The following is a 7,275-nucleotide window of genomic DNA, read 5'->3' as shown; positions in this document are numbered from 1 at the left end:
CTATCAACCTTAATGTCTTTATAGGATTAGAAAAAAAGAGATTCTTTTCAAAATTAGATCATTGACCATCCCAGCTAAGATAATGTAGCTTTAAAAAATGAGGCAGCATTGGAGGTAACTGTTGGACCTGAATTGTATTTGGACAGTTTTGATCAAGTTGAGACTTCTGAGTTGTCAAAACTATTATTTTAATCTAAGCTTTCAACTTGTATGTTAGATCCATTATTAACAAAATATTGAAGGACGTATTCCCCATAATTTCAATCTCCACGTTAGATATTATTTATCCCTACGACAATTATAATTCAAGCTGAATTTTAAGATAAATCAACCTTTATTAAAGAAAATTCTTGATCCAAATGACTTGATCAGATATAGTTTTACACTGTATTCCCCAACAGTGCTATAAACTCAATACAATTGCTGAGCTGTACTCAAAGCTGCCATATTGTTCAGGCACCACAAATATTTTAAGTTCACTTAACTGGTTACCCAGTTATTGATTATTTTGACAAGATTAACTCTTAGTATATGAGTAGAACTGACCCCCAAACTCATTCCTTTCAAGAGTGGATTGAATTTACGTCTGACGTAATAATGACGTGCCAGTTCATTGGATAGGTTCATATCAACATGGCAATTAACCTAACAAACCAATATAAAAAAATACAAAAAATCGGATATCCCAAATGAAAGGTGGATGAACTATATGGAACCCCAAATGATTCATAATTAAATAAATAAATAAAAAATTCTGAAATAAAAACAATTTTGATAAATAACAAACAAATATATAATATGGTCATGAAATAAAAACAAGGTAATGTTATTATGAAATATATATTTTTATTCTTTAATATATTTGTGTGTTATTTATCAAAATGGTATTTATTTCATAAAGTTTTTAATTGATTTAATTATGAATCATTCGGGGTTCCATAGCACTAGTCTATGATCGATTGTGGTGAATGTAATCTGTTACAATTTGACATCGTAAGACTAGTTGTTTGCAGGGACTGCTGTGCAATCGGATGTAGGCAGGCAACAACATTGAGGAGATCATCAACAACATCAGGCTGCAAACCGTAGCCTCTGAACTCTGCACAAAAGGTAAGAACACGCTTGTAGGCTACTTTGTTTATTTATTTGTTTATCGTCTTCCAGCGGGCAGACCTCAGCTAAAGCATAAGCTATGTGACAGAGACCTCCTGTGGGATATGTTTTTGCGAGGTAACTAGGGTGGCCATTTCTATAGCACCAAAAAGGAGGACATTGTGCGGCATATCAATAAATTACTAAAAGAGGATGCTTGTGTAGCTGAATAGAACAAAATATTAAAGAAATGTAAAAAAGAATTGGTTCCCAGCATTTGTATTTATTTAATACATTGTGGTGTTTAAAAAGTGACAATTTTTTAACACGATTAATTTGCACAGAACTCCTGCAATTGATCATAAAGCAGTTGTTTGGAAAAGAAGCTCGAGAAAGAGCTAGAGAATAGGACGATGCAAACTGCAAAAAGTGGCTGGAAAAGAGGAATTCATGACATGGCCGCAGCCTGTCGAGAGTAAAGATGATTTCACCATGTTCTCTATCTATCCATATCTATACATATATATATATATATATATACATATATATATATACATATATATATATATATATATATATATATATATATATATATATATATATATATATATATATATAAACTTGAGTCATGGAACTGTGCTTACAGCTCCTTATTTCATGTAAACTAATAACTTGTGTACATGATACTTGTTGATGGCATTAAAATTATTTCTAATAGCATTAAAAGAGCATTAAATTAGAGTTCCTCATTCCTGTATAAAACCTGTGAACGCTTAATTTAATCTGACATATTAAAAAAATCCCCATCATCATCCAGCAGATGTTCAGTTTCTGCCCAAATATTTTCTTTCTGTTGTGGATTTTTGTAACAGGGATAACTAGGATCATACATAGTTTGTATGAACTCTGTTTATTCTCTGCTTCCAAACTCATCATCTCTTCATCCATTCCTGCAATAAGAATTTTCTTTTAAAGTTGTGAGATTCACTCTAGAATCTCACAACTTCTTCCTGGTCTGATTATTTAATTAATTGCTCTTAGTTTTTGGGAATATATACAAACTATGCTCTAATTTCTAGATACCTATCTGTTTTTACTATAATTTAATTTGACAAACCGGGTCTTCTCTACATTCTTTTTTCTGTTTGGTGCGATTGCAATAGCGGGTCTTGATCTGGACGGACCGGAGAGGAGCAAAAAATAGCTCAGCTCCGTATTTTGACGGTGAAGGAGAAGACGTACGTGGGCGGTGACGAGCGGAGGATGTGGAACAGCTCTCATTGATTTACATGACAGACAAGTACTCCGTACGTGAGCGGGGCGGAGCGCTGACGGAGTATGTGGAATCTGGGAGTAAAGGAGGACAAATACACGTCCGGCTGGGTGCAGCGCCGGACGCCGGACAGTGCAATGAAAATCCGGACTGTCCGCCCCAAAGCCGGACATCTGGCCACCCTAGAGGTAACTAAAGTTTTTTGTCTCAGCTGTGAGCCAGCTAGCCTTTTGCGCTACTTTATTTGAAAACAGGACAGACAAACCTAATGGTTTTAGCACTACCAAATATCTTTTATCATCCGTTTCTGGTGTTAAGCCTACTACTTTGGCCGCGAAAATTATAGCCAGCCAGACGCCGAAGCAATGTTTCATAACTTGAGCCTATGATAGGAAGCCAAGTTGTATCTAAACTTGCCGACAATAGCCTAGCTTAGCATGATCACTGTCAATGTCTGATTCTGATAGGCAGTGTTGGGCAAGCTACTTGTCCAGTGTAGTGAGCTAAGCTATCAGTTACTCAACAATAAATTAAGCTTCACTACACCAAAGCTACCACCTAAAGAATTATGGCAAGCTAAGTTACACTAATGTGTTAACAGTAGCTTAACTACATCAGAAGCTACTTAACATTGTACCAAGCTAATGTCAATTCAAAATGAGTCTGATACACTGGTTAAAATATTTATTAAAGATCAGCCAATGACATAGCACAGTGTAAAAATTGTTTTATGATCAGCATAATAAAAAAAAAACTAAAGTATTTACTAGTAGACAAAAAAATAAACAATCTGCTGTTTTTAGAACCAAATTAAAGGTACTGTGTAGTGTTCTACACATGGAGACATGGCTATGAGTTTACATTCAATGGACATCTCTAGGGAAAACAAAACCCTACAAAAGGCATCTTATTTCTTTAGGGTTTCCCTTAGAGAAAACTTCTTCAGACCTCAATTAAACAGTCGATTCAAGTAACAAATGAAACTGTTTACAAAAAGGTGAAAAAATAAAGAAGCTAATTAAGAGATATATATATATATACATTTATGTCTCACTGTATAATTTAATTTCTACCTACATATTTATTCATTGTATTTTGGGGGGTAATTAATTGAATGCCTATTTATTTATTGAGCATGTATTTATTTATGTATTTATTTTTATATACGGTAGAGCTGTTCCTCCATACCTAAAAAATCTTATCTGTGCAAATAAGCCTTAAAACAGATTTATGTAAACATCCTGTCAGGTATACTAGGCCATGAAAATACAATATCTAAGTTTGGCTACTGCTCTCTAATGAGAATATCTTAGTGGCACTCATCAGACGTAAGAAACTACTACCTTTATTTGCTTCGATGTCGCAATACATCATACTTTCATAAAATCGTGTAACATACTCTACCCTATCTGTGGACATTGTTATTTGCTAAGTAGGTGCTGGATAAACAAATAAAAGTGCTTTAATGTTGCTTTAAAGAAACATCTTCAGGACCTATGATCTCCTTGTATGTAACATTTCCTACCTCATGACAATTTGTACTATAGTATTATTTAATATATGCATATGATTAATATTCTGCTTATTCTGCAATTCTGTCTTCCCATTACCCACAATCCCTCTGTCTTCTAGGAAGTTGCGATGTTAACAGCAGACGCACAATTGCTCTGCAGGCACTTCCCATCTTCCTGCGTGAAGATGCTGCTGGATTTTTTAAGACCTGGAATGTAAGTTTATGATTCAACTGTGTGTACTCTTTTACTCTTTCTTTTTCTTAGTTTGTGTATCTCTATAAATATATTTTTTTTCTATTTAACCCTCTGTTACTGCCAAAAGACAACAACCACAACCCTCTTCCTAGCCACCAGAAAAGCTATTAAATCATACTGTACTACAGTAATTCTCCAAGAATGTCATATTTGGGAATTTTACCTGAACTTTTCATTCACTGGTATTTCATATTAAATACACATGTAGTGTTTTTCATTTTCTGCTCTACTCATTAACTAATTACTGTCATGTTCTTTAGGCAGAAGACATTGACCTGCCAGACCTCTCGGATACAACTGTAGCTGTTCTCACTGTCTCGAATGATACAGTCTCCCTTGTGAAGTTTGGTCCTGCAATACATTCTATAGTTCTTGAGGGAGAGATTGTGGTATGTGATAAACTTTAGCACAGTTAACAGAGACATTCATTTTGCTTTTTGGCTTGATTTATGCACTACATCTACAGTATCCAAAGAAATTGACATATACATTCAATTTTATTCAGAAAGTTGTAATGGGTTTGGATTAGGGGTGCACCGATAAATCGGCCAGCCGATCGATCGGCCCCGATTTTTCTTAATTTAGGGTGATTGGTGATCGGCCGATATATACATACGAAACCGATCTTAACCACCGATCTATTTACCTCCGCGAGTGTCTTAAAATCAATTGCTATTCCATATTTTTTCTGCTCTTAGAGACGGCTGACTGAAAGACCCACTCACCGGGTCGAGTGAACTGTAACAACATCCGGTGTCGCAGTTCACAGGTCACCAGGAGCAGCTATGTCGTTGGTTTGGAAATATTATACTGTTAAAGAAGGAGATCAAAAGCTCGCAATTCGCAATTCTTGTAAGGCCGAAATTAGTCGGGGTGGAACCACTTCCAAAAGCTTTACTACTACAAACCTCGTTCCCCATTTAAGAAACCACCACGCCGCTGAATATGCAGCATTTGAAAAGAACAATCAAGCTAGGGCTAAAGCGAAAGCCACCGGAAGAAAAGAGTCCGTCGGTGGCCCGCTGTTAGCTCTTATGAGCAATGAAAAAAAACAAAGCTACTACGAGGAAACCTATCTCTCTGGCCCATGCACAAGCATTGAAAGTGAACACCTGTTTAGCTTGGCTGCACATGTCATAGATGAGAAAAGAAGTCGCCTGAGTGGTGAAAAAGCAGAAATGCTTTTATCCATCAAGAAAAACCTGCCAATAATGCTCAAGTGACTCCAATAAGACTGTGAGATCAAAGCTTACCCCTGATAATGTTTTTAGAAGACTTAGTATTGTAAGATTTTGCAAGTTACTGTTTAGATGGCTTATACATTTAAATGGACACAAAGCTGCTGCATTGGGGGATTTTCTTTTAAGTTGCTAGTATGTTCTCAAAGGACCTTGAACCTTGTGATTTTGTAAAAGCAAAATACTACTGTGCACTTTATTTTTGGTAAGTACCTTAAAACAGTTCTCTAATCTGATCTTTTGTTAAAGTTTTGTTTTTTGAAATGTAAAAAATGAAAAGACCAATTTTGTTGTCTTAAGTTTGTTTTATTTACTTAATATTTATTATTTAATTCATTTCTATGTCAAGGCTCTGCCTCATGAGCAGTTAAAGCAAGTTTATAATGGTTCAAGGCTATTGTTCAAGAAAAGATTTTAACATTGAAAGTGAATTGCGATCTTGTAACACAGTGATGGTTATAGCAAAAAAAATAATAAAATCGGTATCAACCAAAATCGGAATCGGCAGGTCAGACTTTTTAAAGATCGGTGATCAGAAATCGGCCAGAAAACTGCAATCGGTGCACCCCTAGTTTGGATGACCTGAAGCGGTTACCTCCAAGACTGCTTAGCCTTAAAAATGATCTGATGATGGATGAGTAAGCAGTCTGCTTAAAAGATGTCGTTGTTACTACCAGCATGCTGATACTCAAGTTTTTTGTTTTTTGTTTTCGCTTTTTTTATTTATGTTGGCCTATTATTGTTGGCCTATTATTTTTGGATCGGCCTATTATGTTGGCCAATTTTTCGTTTTTTGTGGATACAGAGAAGCTGATGTTTCAGAAGGCAGCTTTAAACACACCTGCAGATTTGTAATTGTTTTTGACTTGATCATTTCAGTGTTTGGCTTGAGGTCCCAGAGTTTCGTACGGAAATGCTTTGGTCTGCCTTGAAGTCACTGGGAACTAAAAGATCTTTTACGGTTTTATTTGCTGAATAAATAAAACCGTATTTATTCAGCATTTTTATTGAAAATGTGGTTGTTATTTATTTTATTTTCTGTATTAACCCCATTGCTGGGAACATTGTTCTGAATTCTAATGGAATTCATAAATAAATGGAATCTGCAGTAAAATTGTCTTTTGAATATTTTTCTTTTTGAATCATACAAATAAAATATATTTGATTTTGAGAAAAATTGCTAACATATACAGGCAATAAAATGTGTTTAAATACAGTTAAGTCAACTTAAAAATATAAAAAGCTGAATCGACAATGTTTAGGTCTGAGAAACTGAATGAGTCATGGTGATAACATGAAGATATTATTAGGGGTGATAACTTAAAAAAATCAACTCCGTTTCCATTGTCAATTTTGTTAGTTTTAACATTAGTTTCAAAATGATCAGGTTCATTAAACTTATCAAAAATTTAAGTAGTGATTACTTAAAATGTTAGTTTGTGAAATTATTATGTTTCAGTTCATCAACTTCCTCAAAATAAATGAGTGTGAATAACTTTTCTAGTTTAGAGTAGTAATTACTTAAAATGTTTGTTTGTTGAAATTATTTGTTTTAATGTTGTTCATTTGACCAAAGATTTTAAGTGTAAAGAGCTTGTCTAACTAATGTAGTAATTACTTAAAACATCTTTTTCTCACATTATTCTTTTTAATTTTATCCTTGTCCTCAAAGATTTTGAGCACTAACAAAAGTCTCATTTTAAGTAGAAATTACTTAAAATATTCTTTAACATAGCTAAATATTTTGAGGTAATCAGTTTCATCAAATATTTTGAGTTCATTGAACCTGTTGGGGTTTACAGTGTAGATCTAATCTTAATAAATACAGTTCTTGATATAATAGCTGCTAATCAAGTCTGCAGGCACCTTAGCAAGTTTCAGTTTTGAAGATTTTCAGTCAGGG

At 34.4% G+C, this 7,275-nt stretch overlaps 1 long non-coding RNA gene across 2 annotated transcripts; it reads left to right on the top strand.

Annotated features, from left to right (window-relative positions):
- The first annotated feature begins 995 nt into the window (after positions 1-995).
- Positions 996-6,429, top strand: LOC119780334. 2 transcript variants are annotated; one of them, XR_005280376.1, is made up of 4 exons: positions 996-1,110; positions 3,998-4,092; positions 4,395-4,523; positions 4,640-4,658. It is a non-coding gene; the product is annotated as an uncharacterized LOC119780334 (long non-coding RNA). The 2 variants fall into 2 exon arrangements; XR_005280375.1 differs by lacking the exon at positions 4,640-4,658 and adding an exon at positions 6,252-6,429 and having other exon boundaries at positions 997-1,110.
- The last annotated feature ends 846 nt before the right edge of the window (positions 6,430-7,275 follow it).

The sequence above is a fragment of the Cyprinodon tularosa genome, unplaced genomic scaffold, assembly GCF_016077235.1.
Source record: "Cyprinodon tularosa strain WSP-4 unplaced genomic scaffold, ASM1607723v1 ctg159, whole genome shotgun sequence".
NCBI classification, from domain to species: Eukaryota; Metazoa; Chordata; class Actinopteri; order Cyprinodontiformes; family Cyprinodontidae; genus Cyprinodon; species Cyprinodon tularosa.
Note: the sequence above shows the minus strand (reverse complement) of the source record. Positions and strands in the feature narration are given on the sequence as shown.